The sequence below is a fragment of the Chionomys nivalis genome, chromosome 23, assembly GCF_950005125.1.
Source record: "Chionomys nivalis chromosome 23, mChiNiv1.1, whole genome shotgun sequence".
Classification (NCBI taxonomy): domain Eukaryota; kingdom Metazoa; phylum Chordata; class Mammalia; order Rodentia; family Cricetidae; genus Chionomys; species Chionomys nivalis.
In genome coordinates this window covers 32,226,022-32,242,874 of record NC_080108.1, presented here as the reverse complement: position 1 = coordinate 32,242,874, position 16,853 = coordinate 32,226,022, and the positions used below count along the sequence as shown (strand labels likewise).

At 50.6% G+C, this 16,853-nt stretch overlaps 5 non-coding genes across 5 annotated transcripts; all 5 read left to right on the top strand.

Moving 5' to 3' along the window:
* The first annotated feature begins 4,552 nt into the window (after positions 1-4,552).
* LOC130865695 (small nucleolar RNA SNORD116) lies at positions 4,553-4,645 on the top strand. The gene has a single exon (XR_009056242.1). It is a non-coding gene; the product is annotated as a small nucleolar RNA SNORD116 (small nucleolar RNA).
* Positions 4,646-7,135: 2,490 nt separating this feature from the next.
* On the top strand, positions 7,136-7,229 carry LOC130865612 (small nucleolar RNA SNORD116). The gene has a single exon (XR_009056165.1). It is a non-coding gene; the product is annotated as a small nucleolar RNA SNORD116 (small nucleolar RNA).
* A 2,487-nt stretch (positions 7,230-9,716) lies between these two features.
* On the top strand, positions 9,717-9,810 carry LOC130865611 (small nucleolar RNA SNORD116). Its single transcript, XR_009056164.1, has one exon. It is a non-coding gene; the product is annotated as a small nucleolar RNA SNORD116 (small nucleolar RNA).
* Positions 9,811-12,305: 2,495 nt separating this feature from the next.
* LOC130865610 (small nucleolar RNA SNORD116) lies at positions 12,306-12,399 on the top strand. The gene has a single exon (XR_009056163.1). It is a non-coding gene; the product is annotated as a small nucleolar RNA SNORD116 (small nucleolar RNA).
* Positions 12,400-14,891: 2,492 nt separating this feature from the next.
* On the top strand, positions 14,892-14,985 carry LOC130865609 (small nucleolar RNA SNORD116). Its single transcript, XR_009056162.1, has one exon. It is a non-coding gene; the product is annotated as a small nucleolar RNA SNORD116 (small nucleolar RNA).
* The last annotated feature ends 1,868 nt before the right edge of the window (positions 14,986-16,853 follow it).

Here is a 16,853-nt window from a genome sequence, read left to right as displayed (position 1 = left end):
CCCCTTCTCTTCTCCCATCCTCCTCTTCTTCTTCCCTTTCTTCTACCCCTCCCCATATGCTTCCAATTTTGTCAGGCAATCTTATTTACTTCACCTTTCTGGGTGGATCTATATATGTTTCCATTAGGGTTCACCTTGTTACTTAGCTTCTCTAGGATCATGAACTATAGGCTTGCTATCATTTGCTTTACAGCTAGTATCCACTTATGAGTGAGTACATATCAAGTCCATCTTTCTGGGTCTGGGTTACCTCACAAAGGGTGGATTGTTTTTGTTCCATCCATTTGCATGCAAATTTCAAGATGTCATTGTTTTTACTGCTAAGTAGCACCCCACTATGTAAATGTACCGTATTTTCTTTATCCATTCTTCAGTTGAGGGGCATCTAGGTTGTTCCCAGGTTCTGTCTATTACAAAACATAATTGAACAAATGTCCTTGTAATATGATTGAGCATCCTTTGGATATATGGCCTAGAGTGATATCGCTGTTCCAGAGGTAGGTTGATTCCCAGTTTTCTGAGAAACTGCCATACTGATTTCCAAAGTGGCTGTAAAAGTTTGCATTCCCACCAGTAATGGAGAAGTGTTCCCCTTACTCTTCTCCAGCATAAGCTATCATTGGTGTTTTTGAGCTTAACCATTCTGACTGGTGTAAGATGGTATCTCAGGTTGCTTTGATTTGCATTACTTGATGACTAATGATGTTGAACATTTTCTTAAGTGTTTTTTTTTTGACTATTTGAGATATTCTCTATTTAGGTCTGTACCCCATTTTTAATTGGATTATTTGGGATTTTGATGTCTAATTTCTTGAGTTTTTTATATAATTTGGAGATTAGATCTCTGTCTATTGTGAGGTTGGTGAAGGTCTTTTCCCATTCACTAGGCTGCCTTTTTGTCTTATTGACTATGTCCTTTGCTTTATAGAAGCTTCTCAGTTTCAAGAGGTCCCATTTATTCATTGTTGCCCTCAGTGTCTATGCTGCTAGGGTTATATGTAGGAAGTGGTCTTTTGTGACCATGCATTGAAAGCAACTTCCCACTTTTTCTTCTCTCAAGTTCAATATTGTCAAATTTATATTGAGGTCTTTAATCCATTTGGACTTGAGTTTTGTGCATGGGGATAGATATGGATCTATTTTCATTCTTCTACATGTTGATATCCATTTATGCCAGCCCCATTTGTTGAAGATGTATTCTTCTTTCAACTGTATAATTTTACCTTCTTTGTCAAAAATCAAATGTTCATAGGTGTGTGAATTAATATCTCGGTCTTCAATTTGAGTCCATTGGTCAACTTGTCTGTTTTTATGTTGATACCAAGTTGTTTTCATTACTGTAGCTCTGTAATAGAACTTGACATCAGGGTTTGTGATGCTTTCAAAAGTTCCTTTATTGTGCAGATTTGTCTTGTCTATCCTGGGTTTTTTTCCCCATATGAAGTTGGGTATTGTTCTTTGACACTTTGTAAAGGATTATGTTGGAATATTGATGAGCATTGCATTAAATCTATAGACTGCTTTTGGTAGAATTGACATTATGTTGATTCTATCTATCCAAGAACATGGGAAATCTTTCCATTTTTTGGTATCTTTTTCAATGTTTTTCTTCAAAGACTTAAAGTTCTTGTCAAACAGGCCTTTTATTTCTTTAGTTAATGTTATCCTAAGATATTTTATGTTGTTTGGGCTATTCTGAAGAGTGATATTTCTCTGATTTCTTCGTCAGGTTCTTTATCATTTTTTTATACAGGAGGGCTACTGATTTTTTTTTTAAGTTCCCTGGATATCTTAGGACTGTGAAAATGGTTTCAAACAAGAAGCTGACAAGAAAAAGGTATGAGAGTCCTGGATATGCAAATACAAGGGCCATTTACTTTCTGAGGGAGTTAGATTGTGGCAATACCTTGGCTCCACGCATGCTTTGTCTGCAGTTTGGTGGCTAGGGAAAGAAGTGCTCAGTGATAGGAGGATAGGTGTAGAGAAATACAGAAAGAAACAGAGAGGAGTAAAGAGACAGAGAAAGAGAAAGTAAAGTTGTTTCCCAGACTTAGAAAATATGTAGCACATTTCTGGGAAGGAAGAAGAAATGTGTACCAGGTTGAGATTCTGCCCCACAGTTTTGAAGCTAGAATAAAAGTGAATATTTTAGAAGGGAATTCGGAACATTCAGGATATCCTTGTTGGAGTGTCTTATTGGGACAGATTGGGACTTCTGGGAATGCAGAGAGGGGCAGATGTTAGCAATGAGATTAGGAAGGGAAACGGGAGTAACCCAACCTGGATAAAGCCAAAATTTCCCCAAGAAAGTTTAGAAATAAAGTCACCACTGACTAGGGAGAAAGTAGGTAAGTTCTACAACAGAGAGTCAGATCTGACAGGGACTATAACTCCAGAGTGCAATTGTCCCACTATAATTAGAAATATGCTACCACAAACCTTCTCAGGATCATATTCTGTGGAGACCAACTGGAGTTCAGAGGAAAATGGTCAAAAACATTCAGGGAGGGGAGCCAGAAAGCGACAGAGACACCTGAAAAGTTGATTAGTGTTAATGGCATACCAAAAGAAAACAGAGTCATAAACGCTAAGGCAAAAAATATCATAAAAGTATACTTGATACTTGAGTTTTGTTGTACCTACTAACATGATTGAATTAACGACTGTCTTTACTCAAATGAATCCCAAAGCTAGAAGGACACATATTGTGTTTACTGGTTTTCAAAAGGGTGTAATTCTTCAAGTAAGGCCTATTTGGGGGCCTTAGGGATACATTGGACAAATTGACCTTTGGGTAAGAGACTGCAGTTCAGGACTAACAGGAGACCCCTGCTCATGAGCAGGGGAGTCTGCCATGGCAACTTCTGCTTGCAAGGTTGCATTTCAGGGAACTATAAGACTAGAATGTTACAAGTTGTCTTCGGAGACATTGGCCAAGATGGGAAATATTTATTCTGGGTTCTCACATGTACTCATGTTCCCGGAACATATGTCTTGAACTTGGGCTTCCCATGAAGAGAAAGTGTCATGAATGGTAGACATTCAGAGACAAAGTCAGACGCACACAGAGACAGGGCAAAACTGAGAGACAGAGAGTTAGAAAGGTGTTGTGTTAGACTGCATGAAATCTCTTGTTGTAAAGGCTTATGAGGAAACCTTAGTGCAACTTGACCTCAGGCCCATTGTCTTAGCATGACAGAGGGTTGCAGCTTCCAGTAGTTTTGGCAGCAGGTTGTCAGACCTGGTCAGGAAATAGGAGGCATGGTTTGAACAGTGAACATGGCCAGAGTTGATTCCTAACCTTTGAGCTTGAGGAAACAAGGTGTGGTTGCCCTGGTTAGAGACACTAGTTGGCTGGTGATCAAGTTGACAGATTCAGAGCTGCTCTTCAGAATTTTAGGAAGAAACTGCTTGCTGGTGTTGCAGTACCTGGATGGGTTGGCCAACCAGAAATTTGTTGGTTGACCTAAGAGAGGGAAAAACATCATCTTAAAGGCCATGAAGAGGAAAAGAAAAAACTGATACTCAGAGGCATACTGTGATTTATCTGTCAACTCATGATGGAGACTTTGGGCAGAAAGGAGGGCTTGAAGAGCACTTGTGACCTGATCATCCCATCGAGACCAATCAAACCAACCCCTCCCAGAGCCAATTGCATCATTCCTACTGAAACACTGGCAAGACGAATTTTGCCCACACAGTGTTGCAACTGTAGAACGGGAGCTCATAGTGCACAGAGAATGGCCCAGATTCACATCCCGTGCCTACAGCTGACAGCAAAAGACTGAATCTCCAGGAGTGATATTGCTTAGTGTTAGTGACTTGAAAGAGAATGCCAAAAACCAAGGTAAGCCTGGTTTGATGAATTGCACCCAAATGCTAATCATTCTCTGGTCATGGTGCTGGGGCAAGGGCTGCCAAAACCAGCACTAAGATCTGCTATACAAACAGCAGAATTAGGAACTCATGAGACCCAGAATTTTATGCAGGGAACCATTGCAACATTCTGTTAACAGATGGGGCATGTCTGGATAGTTTTAGGAATTGCCAACATAAAAAAAAAAAAAAAAAAAAGGAGAAATCTAAAATATCTCTATTATAGGGTGCTGCAACCTAAAGGAATAGAAGATGACTCTCACAAAAATATTCTCGGAAAAACAAACAAACAAAAAAAATCAGTCACCCATGTCCATTTGAAGTAGGATACAGACATAAAACCACACCTATGCAGTGTTGACACTTGCAATCCTACTGTGAATCAGAAGGCCAGAAGATCAAGGTAAGGCTGGCATGAATAAACATCATACGCTCATGAATGTCATGTCTTGGAGAGCTGTAAGATGTGCCCATTCGTGCCTCCAGACCTGTCTGCACCCGCCTCTAGCAGACTTAGGTCCTCAAGGTGCTCCCGCCTTCCATGCATGAACCCATTGCAAACTCCCTTTCCCAGATGGGGCACGTCTGGGCAGTTCTCGCACTCCCCAACACCCACCCTGGCTTGAGAGGAGACCTATCTCTGAAAGTCTCTGGGCCAGGATATTCCAGTGTGCTTGGATCGATGATGATTACCAGACAATCATTCCTTGGAAAGCTGAACAAAATGAGTGAAAACTCAGTACCACCGCTCTCATCGAGACTGAGGTCCTGCACCTTGGGTCACCCAGGTCCTCTGGGAGTAGGATACGGGCTTGCCAACCACTCCCCTGCTCCTGCCCTCCTCCAGCACTGGCCTGACTCAGTCCCTCCCAATGGCGAAGGCCTTGTTCTTTCACGGCTCTGCTAGCGGTCATGGGCAACGTTTAGGCAGAATATTGGAGGCTCTCTGGGAATCTTTCCTTGCTCTTGCCTCCTTGAGATCCTGAGAGGGAGAGGCTAGGTGCTCTGGCACCTAGGAGGGCCCTTGCAAACAATGGCAGTCTGTGCAGCTGAAGCAGGTGGAAGAAGTTTCATTCAACATTGTCCGGTCACTGGGAAGTTCAGGCACAGCAGAGAGACCTCCAAGGACGCTGTCAGGTTGGCGGCAGCCCCACAGAGTAGCCGCTGAGAGGGATTCTGAAGTGAAGTGAGCTGCTGCCCAAGGAATGCGACCTGGGACGTGGTTCCTTCAGGCCTATCTGGCCGTGGTCACTTCTGTTGCTTGGAATAAATGGGGAGCTGGATAGATGGAGACAGAGAGAGATTCTGTGGCTTGGTAAACTCAAGGTAATCAGGGAGTGGTCCCAGTTCTATTAGGGCAAAGCCCAAAACTTTGAGGGGATGACAGATTCCATAGACCCCCAACTCCAGTCTCACATTCCACCCAGCTATGTGCTCTCAGACCAGGGGTTCTTGGCAGGAAGTCACTGGCAGAAACAGGAGACTTTCCTACACGTGCATCAAAGAGTTGTGCTGAGGTGTGCCGAAACTGGAAATCGGGAAGCCTTTGGTGGGGGGTAGGCCGTTTGCCTTGACAGTAAGGTTACACATGCATGCTCCTGGTGGAGGACCAATTTGAGAAGGTCCCTTTGTCCGATCCATGAAACTAGGGGTCCTGCCTTGGCTCTGGCCAATCTCAAAGCCAGGACGGTCCAGATTTGTGAATAGCATTCTTCACCAGGGTCGCTTTCTTCTAGAAGGGACTGTTTGGGGTCCAGCCATGGCTCCCATGGCAAAATTCCTTGGGGTGCCAGCTTGTAGTTCAAGCGAGGCTGGCTAGAGAGCCTTACTATTGAGCAGGGGCGTCTGCCAAAGCTGCTTGTGCTTGCAAGGTTGCTTTCCAGGCAATCAGAAGGCTTGGGCCTTGCAAGGTGTCTGGGGTGATGTCCGGTTCTTCTAGTTACCCTTGCGGTACCACAGGAGGTTGCATCTATTACCCCAGTGTTGAGGCTTGCAGTCCAAATTGGAGGATTCTCGAACTCGGCTTGCCATGAAGAGAGACTGTCAGAGGGCGGCAACCAGTCAGAGGCGTAGGTGTCAGAGAAGGAGATAGAGACAGAGATGGTAATGGAGAAAGAGACAGAAAGACAAAGAGACAAGGCCAAAAGGAGAGCGAGAGTTCCAAAGAAAGTGTTGCCTTGCTAGGCTGCATAGCATCTCCTAGAGTGAAGTCCTGTGGGGAAGGCTTAGTGCACTTTGACCTCAGGCCCTTTGCATTAGCAAGAGAGAGGTTTGCAGGTGCCAGTAGCCCTGGCTGTCAGTTTGTCAGACCTGGTCAGGGAATAGGAGGCAAGGTTTGCTCAGGGAACATGTCCAAAGAGAGCTGAGTCCTGAGGCTTGAGCTTGAGTCTGCCAGGCGGGCGTGACCTTGTTAGTGAATCCAGTGAGCTGGTTTCCGGGCTGACTTTAGTCAGAGCAGCCTCTGAGGATATTTATTTATGTATTTATTTATTTATTTATTTATTTATTTATTTATTTATTTTTTGAGTGAGAGACTGCTTGCTGGTGTTGCAGTAGCTGGATGCGTCGGGCGGACAGATATTTGTGGAATGGCTGCAGAGAGGGCCAAATATCACCTTCAAGGCCACGCAGGGTGCCAGGGTCGGGGCAAGCCCTGAGACTTGACCAGTTTGCTGTCGGTCGTCTGGCAAACCATGCTGGAGGGTTTGGGCAGAGCAGGGGAGCTGGCAGAACACTTGTTGCCCGATCGTCCCACTGAGACCCACCAGCCCAAGCCCTCCCAGAGCCAGTGTCATGGCTCCCAGTGTAACGAGGGCCTGTGCTTTTATGTCTTCACAGTGTTGCATCTGTGGCACGCATGGCCACAGGGCAGAGAGAATGGCCCAGCACACCAGGCCACGCCTACGGCTGAGGGCAGCAGACTGAGCCGCCCGCACTCTTGTCCACTGGTGTTGGTGACTTGCAGCAGAAGGCCAGAGGACCAAGGTAAGCATGCCATGAATTGCCAGCACGAGCTGACGATTGTCGGGTCTTGGTGGTGCTGCGAGGTGTGCCCATTCGTGCCTCCAGACCTGTCTGCACCCGCCTCTAGCAGACTTAAGTCCTCAAGGTGCTCCCGCCTTCCAGGCATGGACCCATTGCAACCTCCCTTTCCCAGATGGGGCACGTCTGGGCAGTTCTCGCACTCCCCAACACCCACCCTGGCTTGAGAGGAGACCTACCTCTGAAAGTCTCTGGGCCAGGCCACTCCAGCGTGCTTGGATCGATGATGATTCCCAGTCAATCATTCCTTGGAAAAGCTGAACAAAATGAGTGAAAACTCAGTACCACCGCTCTCATCGAGACTGAGGTCCTGCACCTTGGGTCACCCAGGTCCTCTGGGAGTAGGATACGGGCTTGCCAACCACTCCCCTGCTCCTGCCCTCCTCCAGCACTGGCCTGACTCAGTCCCTCCCGATGGCGATGGCCTTGTTCTTTCACGGCTCTGCTAGCGGTCATGGGCAACGTTTAGGCAGAATATTGGAGGCTCTCTGGGAATCTTTCCTTGCTCTTGCATCCTTGAGATCCTGAGAGGGAGTGGCTAGGTGCTCTGGCTCCTGGAGGGCCCTGGCAAACAATGGCAGTCTGTGTAGCTGAAACAGGTGGAAGAAGGTCCATTCAACATTGTCCCGGTCACTGGGAGGTTCAGGCCCAGCGGGGAGACCTCCAAGGAAGCTGTCAGGTTGGTGGCAGCCCCACAGAGTAGCCGCTGAGAGGGATTCTGAGGTGAAGTGAGCTGCTGCCCAGGGAATGCGACCTGGGACGTGGTTCCTTCAGGCCTATCCGGCCGTGGTCTCTTCTGTTGCTTGGAATCCAATGGGGAGTTGGATAGATGGAGACAGAGAGAGATTCTGTGGCTTGGTACACTCAAGGTACTCAGGGAGTGTTCCCAGTCCTGATAGGGCAAAGCCCAAAACTTTGAGGGGGATGACAGATTCCATAGCCCCCCAACTCCAGTCTCACATTCCACCCAGCTATGTGCTCTCAGACTTGGGGCTCTTGGCAAGAAGTCACTGGCAGAAACAGGAGACTTTCCTACACGTGCATCAAAGAGTTGTGCCGAGTTGTGCCGAGCTGTGCCGAAACTGGAAATCGGGAAGCCTTTGGTGGGGGGTAGGCCGTTTGCCTTGACAGTAAGGTCACACATGCATGGCTCCCGGTGGAGGACCAATTTGAGAAGGTCCCTTTGTCCGATCCATGAAACTAGGGGTCCTGCCTTGGCTCTGGCCAATCTCAAAGCCAGGACGGTCCAGATTTGTGAATAGCATTCTTCACCAGGGTCGCTTTCTTCTAGAAGGGACTGTTTGGGGTCCAGCCATGGCTCCCATGGCAAAATTCCTTGGGGTGCCAGCTTGTAGTTCAAGCGAGGCTGGCTAGAGAGCCTTACTATTGAGCAGGGGCGTCTGCCAAAGCTGCTTGTGCTTGCAAGGTTGCTTTCCAGGCAATCAGAAGGCTTGGGCGTTGCAAGGTGTCTGGGGAGATGTCCGGTTCTTCTGGTTACCCTTGCGGTACCACAGGAGGTTGCATCTATTACCCCAGTGTTGAGGCTTGCAGTCCAAATTGGAGGATTCTCGAACACGGCTTGCCATGAAGAGAGACTGTCAGAGGGCGGCAACCAGTCAGAGGCATCACTGTCAGAGAAGGAGATAGAGACAGAGATGGTAATGGAGAAAGAGACAGAAAGACAAAGAGACAAGGCCAAAAGGAAAGCGAGAGTTCCAAAGAAAGTGTTGCCTTGCTAGGCTGCATAGCATCTCCTAGAGTGAAGTCCTGTGGGGAAGGCTTAGTGCACTTTGACCTCAGGCCCTTTGCATTAGCAAGAGAGAGGTTTGCAGGTGCCAGTAGCCCTGGCTGTCAGTTTGTCAGACCTGGTCAGGGAATAGGAGGCAAGGTTTGCTCAGGGAACATGTCCAAAGAGAGCTGAGTCCTGAGGCTTGAGCTTGAGTCTGCCAGGCGGGCGTGACCTTGTTAGTGAATCCAGTGAGCTGGTTTCCGGGCTGACTTTAGTCAGAGCAGCCTCTGAGGATATTTATTTATTTATTTATTTATTTATTTATTTATTTTTTGAGTGAGAGACTGCTTGCTGGTGTTGCAGTAGCTGCATGCGTCGGGCGGACAGATATTTGTGGAATGGCTGCAGAGAGGGCCAAATATCACCTTCAAGGCCACGCAGGGTGCCAGGGTCGGGGCAAGCCCTGAGACTTGACCAGGTTGCTGTCGGTCGTCTGGCAAACCATGCTGGAGGGTTTGGGCAGAGCAGGGGAGCTGGCAGAACACTTGTTGCCCGATCGTCCCACTGAGACCCACCAGCCCAAGCCCTCCCAGAGCCAGTGTCATGGCTCCCAGTGTAACGAGGGCCTGTGCTTTTATGTCTTCACAGTGTTGCATCTGTGGCACGCATGGCCACAGGGCAGAGAGAATGACCCAGCACACCAGGCCACGCCTACGGCTGAGGGCAGCAGACTGAGCCGCCCGCACTCTTGTCCACTGGTGTTGGTGACTTGCAGCAGAAGGCCAGAGGACCAAGGTAAGCATGCCATGAATTGCCAGCACGAGCTGACGATTGTCGGGTCTTGGTGGTGCTGCGAGGTGTGCCCATTCGTGCCTCCAGACCTGTCTGCACCCGCCTCTAGCAGACTTAGGTCCTCAAGGTGCTCCCGCCTTCCAGGCATGGACCCATTGCAACCTCCCTTTCCCAGATGGGGCACGTCTGGGCAGTTCTCGCACTCCCCAACACCCACCCTGGCTTGAGAGGAGACCTACCTCTGAAAGTCTCTGGGCCAGGCCACTCCAGCGTGCTTGGATCGATGATGATTCCCAGTCAATCATTCCTTGGAAAAGCTGAACAAAATGAGTGAAAACTCAGTACCACCGCTCTCATCGAGACTGAGGTCCTGCACCTTGGGTCACCCAGGTCCTCTGGGAGTAGGATACGGGCTTGCCAACCACTCCCCTGCTCCTGCCCTCCTCCAGCACTGGCCTGACTCAGTCCCTCCCGATGGCGATGGCCTTGTTCTTTCACGGCTCTGCTAGCGGTCATGGGCAACGTTTAGGCAGAATATTGGAGGCTCTCTGGGAATCTTTCCTTGCTCTTGCCTCCTTGAGATCCTGAGAGGGAGTGGCTAGGTGCTCTGGCTCCTGGAGGGCCCTTGCAAACAATGGCAGTCTGTGTAGCTGAAACAGGTGGAAGAAGGTCCATTCAACATTGTCCCGGTCACTGGGAGGTTCAGGCCCAGCGGGGAGACCTCCAAGGAAGCTGTCAGGTTGGTGGCAGCCCCACAGAGTAGCCGCTGAGAGGGATTCTGAGGTGAAGTGAGCTGCTGCCCAGGGAATGCGACCTGGGACGTGGTTCCTTCAGGCCTATCCGGCCGTGGTCTCTTCTGTTGCTTGGAATCCAATGGGGAGTTGGATAGATGGAGACAGAGAGAGATTCTGTGGCTTGGTACACTCAAGGTACTCAGGGAGTGTTCCCAGTCCTGATAGGGCAAAGCCCAAAACTTTGAGGGGGATGACAGATTCCATAGACCCCCAACTCCAGTCTCACATTCCACCCAGCTATGTGCTCTCAGACTTGGGGCTCTTGGCAAGAAGTCACTGGCAGAAACAGGAGACTTTCCTACACGTGCCTCAAAGAGTTGTGCCGAGTTGTGCCGAGCTGTGCCGAAACTGGAAATCGGGAAGCCTTTGGTGGGGGGTAGGCCGTTTGCCTTGACAGTAAGGTCACACATGCATGGCTCCCGGTGGAGGACCAATTTGAGAAGGTCCCTTTGTCCGATCCATGAAACTAGGGGTCCTGCCTTGGCTCTGGCCAATCTCAAAGCCAGGACGGTCCAGATTTGTGAATAGCATTCTTCACCAGGGTCGCTTTCTTCTAGAAGGGACTGTTTGGGGTCCAGCCATGGCTCCCATGGCAAAATTCCTTGGGGTGCCAGCTTGTAGTTCAAGCGAGGCTGGCTAGAGAGCCTTACTATTGAGCAGGGGCGTCTGCCAAAGCTGCTTGTGCTTGCAAGGTTGCTTTCCAGGCAATCAGAAGGCTTGGGCGTTGCAAGGTGTCTGGGGAGATGTCCGGTTCTTCTGGTTACCCTTGCGGTACCACAGGAGGTTGCATCTATTACCCCAGTGTTGAGGCTTGCAGTCCAAATTGGAGGACTCTCGAACTCGGCTTGCCATGAAGAGAGACTGTCAGAGGGCGGCAACCAGTCAGAGGCGTCCCTGTCAGAGAAGGAGATAGAGACAGAGATGGTAATGGAGAAAGAGACAGAAAGACAAAGAGACAAGGCCAAAAGGAGAGCGAGAGTTCAAAAGAAAGTGTTGCCTTGCTAGGCTGCATAGCATCTCCTAGAGTGAAGTCCTGTGGGGAAGGCTTAGTGCACTTTGACCTCAGGCCCTTTGCATTAGCAAGAGAGAGGTTTGCAGGTGCCAGTAGCCCTGGCTGTCAGTTTGTCAGACCTGGTCAGGGAAGAGGAGGCAAGGTTTGCTCAGGGAACATGTCCAAAGAGAGCTGAGTCCTGAGGCTTGAGCTTGAGTCTGCCAGGCGGGCGCGACCTTGTTAGTGAATCCAGTGAGCTGGTTTCCGGGCTGACTTTAGTCAGAGCAGCCTCTGAGGATATTTATTTATTTATTTATTTATTTATTTATTTATTTATTTATTTTTTGAATGAGAGACTGCTTGCTGGTGTTGCAGTAGCTGGATGCGTCGGGCGGACAGATATTTGTGGAATGGCTGCAGAGAGGGCCAAATATCACCTTCAAGGCCACGCAGGGTGCCAGGGTCGGGGCAAGCCCTGAGACTTGACCAGTTTGCTGTCGGTCGTCTGGCAAACCATGCTGGAGGGTTTGGGCAGAGCAGGGGAGCTGGCAGAACACTTGTTGCCCGATCGTCCCACTGAGACCCACCAGCCCAAGCCCTCCCAGAGCCAGTGTCATGGCTCCCAGTGTAACGAGGGCCTGTGCTTTTATGTCTTCACAGTGTTGCATCTGTGGCACGCATGGCCACAGGGCAGAGAGAATGGCCCAGCACCCCAGGCCATGCCTACGGCTGAGGGCAGCAGACTGAGCCGCCCGCACTCTTGTCCACTGGTGTTGGTGACTTGCAGCAGAAGGCCAGAGGACCAAGGTAAGCATGCCATGAATTGCCAGCACGAGCTGACGATTGTCGGGTCTTGGTGGTGCTGCGAGGTGTGCCCATTCGTGCCTCCAGACCTGTCTGCACCCGCCTCTAGCAGACTTAGGTCCTCAAGGTGCTCCCGCCTTCCAGGCATGGACCCATTGCAACCTCCCTTTCCCAGATGGGGCACGTCTGGGCAGTTCTCGCACTCCCCAACACCCACCCTGGCTTGAGAGGAGACCTACCTCTGAAAGTCTCTGGGCCAGGCCACTCCAGCGTGCTTGGATCGATGATGATTCCCAGTCAATCATTCCTTGGAAAAGCTGAACAAAATGAGTGAAAACTCAGTACCACCGCTCTCATCGAGACTGAGGTCCTGCACCTTGGGTCACCCAGGTCCTCTGGGAGTAGGATACGGGCTTGCCAACCACTCCCCTGCTCCTGCCCTCCTCCAGCACTGGCCTGACTCAGTCCCTCCCGATGGCGATGGCCTTGTTCTTTCACGGCTCTGCTAGCGGTCATGGGCAACGTTTAGGCAGAATATTGGAGGCTCTCTGGGAATCTTTCCTTGCTCTTGCCTCCTTGAGATCCTGAGAGGGAGTGGCTAGGTGCTCTGGCTCCTGGAGGGCCCTTGCAAACAATGGCAGTCTGTGTAGCTGAAACAGGTGGAAGAAGGTCCATTCAACATTGTCCCGGTCACTGGGAGGTTCAGGCCCAGCGGGGAGACCTCCAAGGAAGCTGTCAGGTTGGTGGCAGCCCCACAGAGTAGCCGCTGAGAGGGATTCTGAGGTGAAGTGAGCTGCTGCCCAGGGAATGCGACCTGGGACGTGGTTCCTTCAGGCCTATCCGGCCGTGGTCTCTTCTGTTGCTTGGAATCCAATGGGGAGTTGGATAGATGGAGACAGAGAGAGATTCTGTGGCTTGGTACACTCAAGGTACTCAGGGAGTGTTCCCAGTCCTGATAGGGCAAAGCCCAAAACTTTGAGGGGGATGACAGATTCCATAGACCCCCAACTCCAGTCTCACATTCCACCCAGCTATGTGCTCTCAGACTTGGGGCTCTTGGCAAGAAGTCACTGGCAGAAACAGGAGACTTTCCTACACGTGCCTCAAAGAGTTGTGCCGAGTTGTGCCGAGCTGTGCCGAAACTGGAAATCGGGAAGCCTTTGGTGGGGGGTAGGCCGTTTGCCTTGACAGTAGGGTCACACATGCATGGCTCCTGGTGGAGGACCAATTTGAGAAGGTCCCTTTGTCCGATCCATGAAACTAGGGGTCCTGCCTTGGCTCTGGCCAATCTCAAAGCCAGGACGGTCCAGATTTGTGAATAGCATTCTTCACCAGGGTCGCTTTCTTCTAGAAGGGACTGTTTGGGGTCCAGCCATGGCTCCCATGGCAAAATTCCTTGGGGTGCCAGCTTGTAGTTCAAGCAAGGCTGGCTAGAGAGCCTTACTAATTGAGCAGGGGCGTCTGCCAAAGCTGCTTGTGCTTGCAAGGTTGCTTTCCAGGCAATCAGAAGGCTTGGGCGTTGCAAGGTGTCTGGGGAGATGTCCGGTTCTTCTGGTTACCCTTGCGGTACCACAGGAGGTTGCATCTATTACCCCAGTGTTGAGGCTTGCAGTCCAAATTGGAGGATTCTCGAACTCGGCTTGCCATGAAGAGAGACTGTCAGAGGGCGGCAACCAGTCAGAGGCGTCCCTGTCAGAGAAGGAGATAGAGACAGAGATGGTAATGGAGAAAGAGACAGAAAGACAAAGAGACAAGGCCACAAGGAGAGCGAGAGTTCCAAAGAAAGTGTTGCCTTGCTAGGCTGCATAGCATCTCCTAGAGTGAAGTCCTGTGGGGAAGGCTTAGTGCACTTTGACCTCAGGCCCTTTGCATTAGCAAGAGAGAGGTTTGCAGGTGCCAGTAGCCCTGGCTGTCAGTTTGTCAGACCTGGTCAGGGAAGAGGAGGCAAGGTTTGCTCAGGGAACATGTCCAAAGAGAGCTGAGTCCTGAGGCTTGAGCTTGAGTCTGCCAGGCGGGCGCGACCTTGTTAGTGAATCCAGTGAGCTGGTTTCCGGGCTGACTTTAGTCAGAGCAGCCTCTGAGGATATTTATTTATTTATTTATTTATTTATTTATTTATTTATTTTTTGAATGAGAGACTGCTTGCTGGTGTTGCAGTAGCTGGATGCGTCGGGCGGACAGATATTTGTGGAATGGCTGCAGAGAGGGCCAAATATCACCTTCAAGGCCACGCAGGGTGCCAGGGTCGGGGCAAGCCCTGAGACTTGACCAGTTTGCTGTCGGTCGTCTGGCAAACCATGCTGGAGGGTTTGGGCAGAGCAGGGGAGCTGGCAGAACACTTGTTGCCCGATCGTCCCACTGAGACCCACCAGCCCAAGCCCTCCCAGAGCCAGTGTCATGGCTCCCAGTGTAACGAGGGCCTGTGCTTTTATGTCTTCACAGTGTTGCATCTGTGGCACGCATGGCCACAGGGCAGAGAGAATGGCCCAGCACCCCAGGCCATGCCTACGGCTGAGGGCAGCAGACTGAGCCGCCCGCACTCTTGTCCACTGGTGTTGGTGACTTGCAGCAGAAGGCCAGAGGACCAAGGTAAGCATGCCATGAATTGCCAGCACGAGCTGACGATTGTCGGGTCTTGGTGGTGCTGCGAGGTGTGCCCATTCGTGCCTCCAGACCTGTCTGCACCCGCCTCTAGCAGACTTAGGTCCTCAAGGTGCTCCCGCCTTCCAGGCATGGACCCATTGCAACCTCCCTTTCCCAGATGGGGCACGTCTGGGCAGTTCTCGCACTCCCCAACACCCACCCTGGCTTGAGAGGAGACCTACCTCTGAAAGTCTCTGGGCCAGGCCACTCCAGCGTGCTTGGATCGATGATGATTCCCAGTCAATCATTCCTTGGAAAAGCTGAACAAAATGAGTGAAAACTCAGTACCACCGCTCTCATCGAGACTGAGGTCCTGCACCTTGGGTCACCCAGGTCCTCTGGGAGTAGGATACGGGCTTGCCAACCACTCCCCTGCTCCTGCCCTCCTCCAGCACTGGCCTGACTCAGTCCCTCCCGATGGCGATGGCCTTGTTCTTTCACGGCTCTGCTAGCGGTCATGGGCAACGTTTAGGCAGAATATTGGAGGCTCTCTGGGAATCTTTCCTTGCTCTTGCCTCCTTGAGATCCTGAGAGGGAGTGGCTAGGTGCTCTGGCTCCTGGAGGGCCCTTGCAAACAATGGCAGTCTGTGTAGCTGAAACAGGTGGAAGAAGGTCCATTCAACATTGTCCCGGTCACTGGGAGGTTCAGGCCCAGCGGGGAGACCTCCAAGGAAGCTGTCAGGTTGGTGGCAGCCCCACAGAGTAGCCGCTGAGAGGGATTCTGAGGTGAAGTGAGCTGCTGCCCAGGGAATGCGACCTGGGACGTGGTTCCTTCAGGCCTATCCGGCCGTGGTCTCTTCTGTTGCTTGGAATCCAATGGGGAGTTGGATAGATGGAGACAGAGAGAGATTCTGTGGCTTGGTACACTCAAGGTACTCAGGGAGTGTTCCCAGTCCTGATAGGGCAAAGCCCAAAACTTTGAGGGGGATGACAGATTCCATAGACCCCCAACTCCAGTCTCACATTCCACCCAGCTATGTGCTCTCAGACTTGGGGCTCTTGGCAAGAAGTCACTGGCAGAAACAGGAGACTTTCCTACACGTGCCTCAAAGAGTTGTGCCGAGTTGTGCCGAGCTGTGCCGAAACTGGAAATCGGGAAGCCTTTGGTGGGGGGTAGGCCGTTTGCCTTGACAGTAGGGTCACACATGCATGGCTCCTGGTGGAGGACCAATTTGAGAAGGTCCCTTTGTCCGATCCATGAAACTAGGGGTCCTGCCTTGGCTCTGGCCAATCTCAAAGCCAGGACGGTCCAGATTTGTGAATAGCATTCTTCACCAGGGTCGCTTTCTTCTAGAAGGGACTGTTTGGGGTCCAGCCATGGCTCCCATGGCAAAATTCCTTGGGGTGCCAGCTTGTAGTTCAAGCAAGGCTGGCTAGAGAGCCTTACTAATTGAGCAGGGGCGTCTGCCAAAGCTGCTTGTGCTTGCAAGGTTGCTTTCCAGGCAATCAGAAGGCTTGGGCGTTGCAAGGTGTCTGGGGAGATGTCCGGTTCTTCTGGTTACCCTTGCGGTACCACAGGAGGTTGCATCTATTACCCCAGTGTTGAGGCTTGCAGTCCAAATTGGAGGATTCTCGAACTCGGCTTGCCATGAAGAGAGACTGTCAGAGGGCGGCAACCAGTCAGAGGCGTCCCTGTCAGAGAAGGAGATAGAGACAGAGATGGTAATGGAGAAAGAGACAGAAAGACAAAGAGACAAGGCCACAAGGAGAGCGAGAGTTCCAAAGAAAGTGTTGCCTTGCTAGGCTGCATAGCATCTCCTAGAGTGAAGTCCTGTGGGGAAGGCTTAGTGCACTTTGACCTCAGGCCCTTTGCATTAGCAAGAGAGAGGTTTGCAGGTGCCAGTAGCCCTGGCTGTCAGTTTGTCAGACCTGGTCAGGGAAGAGGAGGCAAGGTTTGCTCAGGGAACATGTCCAAAGAGAGCTGAGTCCTGAGGCTTGAGCTTGAGTCTGCCAGGCGGGCGTGACCTTGTTAGTGAATCCAGTGAGCTGGTTTCCGGGCTGACTTTAGTCAGAGCAGCCTCTGAGGATATTTATTTATTTATTTATTTATTTATTTATTTATTTATTTTTTGAATGAGAGACTGCTTGCTGGTGTTGCAGTAGCTGGATGCGTCGGGCGGACAGATATTTGTGGAATGGCTGCAGAGAGGGCCAAATATCACCTTCAAGGCCACGCAGGGTG